This window comes from Haliotis cracherodii, unplaced genomic scaffold (assembly GCF_022045235.1).
Source record: "Haliotis cracherodii isolate W230 unplaced genomic scaffold, xgHalCrac1.p SCAF_23, whole genome shotgun sequence".
Classification (NCBI taxonomy): Eukaryota; Metazoa; Mollusca; class Gastropoda; order Lepetellida; family Haliotidae; genus Haliotis; species Haliotis cracherodii.
In genome coordinates this window covers 3,102,060-3,103,941 of record NW_027266279.1, presented here as the reverse complement: position 1 = coordinate 3,103,941, position 1,882 = coordinate 3,102,060, and the positions used below count along the sequence as shown (strand labels likewise).

Sequence of the window (1,882 nt, the reverse complement as noted above, 5' to 3'; positions counted from 1 at the left end):
AAGTATTTCAGTAATATCACGGCGTGTCAGCTTTCTGTGGGAGGAAAGCCCGAAGGTATGCAGGTTTCAGACGTTTACCACTTTGGTGAAACCAACGAGCACGGGTATGGTGCTGACAAACCGAGAAACATAATCGGGGCGAATTGGGATTTGAACCCACAATCATGGGTTTCTGGCGTGCCTAAGGGACGCAACTCTGCACAGCGAATTGCAGCCTGGTTCCCAGGGGACCAGGCTGAGCGAATCGCAACGCCTTTGACGACTGGGCCACCCTTGTCCCCCGTTTAAAAAAGAGATATTAATACAATGTTTATATTTATTATTAACAGTATAAGTACCAAACCAAAGACTGAGTACTTGCATATATTTGCAAGTGCAACCCTCTCTGGTCACAGGTTGGAAAGTTTATTAGTTATGCTGTTTGGTGCAAATTCAACCGTGTTGCTTCACGGCAGTCTGATTGCGACATTTTTTAGGATGATTAATAATAGTCCTCAGGCAACTTTGTGTAATGACAATGTATGCTGCTGTAAGTGTGTGTAGTGTGTGTGTGTGTCGTGTGTGTGTGTGTGTGTCGTGTTTGTGTGTGTGTGTAGTGTGTGTGTTTGTGTGTGTGTAGTGTGTGTGTTTGTGTGTGTGTAGTGTGTGTGTAGTGTGTGTGTTTGTGTGTGTAGTGTGTGTTTTTGTGTGTGTAGTGTGTGTGTAGTGTGTGTTTTTGTGTGTGTAGTGTGTGTGTAGTGTGTGTTTGTGTGTGTGTAGTGTGTGTGTAGTGTGTGTGTTTGTGTGTGTAGTGTGTGTGTTTGTGTGTGTAGTGTGTGTTTTTGTGTGTGTAGTGTGTGTGTTTGTGTGTATGTAGCAGTATGCTTGTAAATAGAATATTGTTAGATTTTAAAGTATCATCATAGTAACCAAACATGAATTAAATTAATAAGCTAACCTAAATATTTAACATATATGTTCCTAAATACTTGTGTTAACTTCAGCACTTGCACAAATCTACTAATTCACAGGTAAGCTAGTTCTGTATATAGCTTGGGTAGTTCAGACATTTCTTTCTTGGCTATTGTCAATGGGTTGGTCACAGGCTTGGCCTGTGATTAGGTGCTCTTTGTGATCTAGCTTTGTTGTATGTTCTCTGCAATTATGTGGGGACACTGATCACACTTCTACTGGTCAGTCAACACCTATTTTCTCAACACGTTCTCTACACTGAATCATATAGGGTAAGTTCATTTAATTATTACTTTATTTATCTGGGAGCTTAGGTTATGTATTTTAATCATGGTTGTTGGATATAGTATTTTAGCTAGCATTGTATTATGACATTGTAATGTATTCTTTATTCAACTTAACTGTGTATTTGACTGAGGTAATAGCCAAATGTACATTTATATATAAAATAGGTTTAAATTGGTTAGAAGTGATATATGTATATGTATCATGTATATATGTATAGTATTTTGTAGAATTTATAATGCTCGTATTCCATACATGCTAGTGTAACTGTGGCTATGTGATATATTTATAAGTAGTATACTTATATGTAGTATACTTATTTGTGCAGGGCTATTTCACTGCACGTCTCCATAAGAGAGTTTCCAGCCTGCGTCCCTGAGACGAGGTATGCTATTTATGTTTTATTAATTATGCATTATTAATTGTATATATATATAGAGTGTAATTTGTTTTATGTGGAAGGATTTGTTAATATACATATATGCCAAAAGTAAGGAATTATAGATTGAAATGTATAATTAGTATTGTTGTTATATAGTGCCTTTATAATGATACCCATGATATTTATATCAAGTTATGTATGTTTTAGGGCAGATCCGGACTACCGTGTAGTTCTCTACGCCCATTGAAAATAAATCCCTTGAAC

At 37.0% G+C, this 1,882-nt stretch overlaps 1 long non-coding RNA gene across 1 annotated transcript; it reads left to right on the top strand.

Annotated features, from left to right (window-relative positions):
- Positions 1 to 1,162: 1,162 nt before the first annotated feature.
- On the top strand, positions 1,163 to 1,882 carry LOC139471756 (uncharacterized). The gene is made up of 3 exons (XR_011653862.1): positions 1,163 to 1,223; positions 1,565 to 1,621; positions 1,826 to 1,882. It is a non-coding gene; the product is annotated as an uncharacterized lncRNA (long non-coding RNA).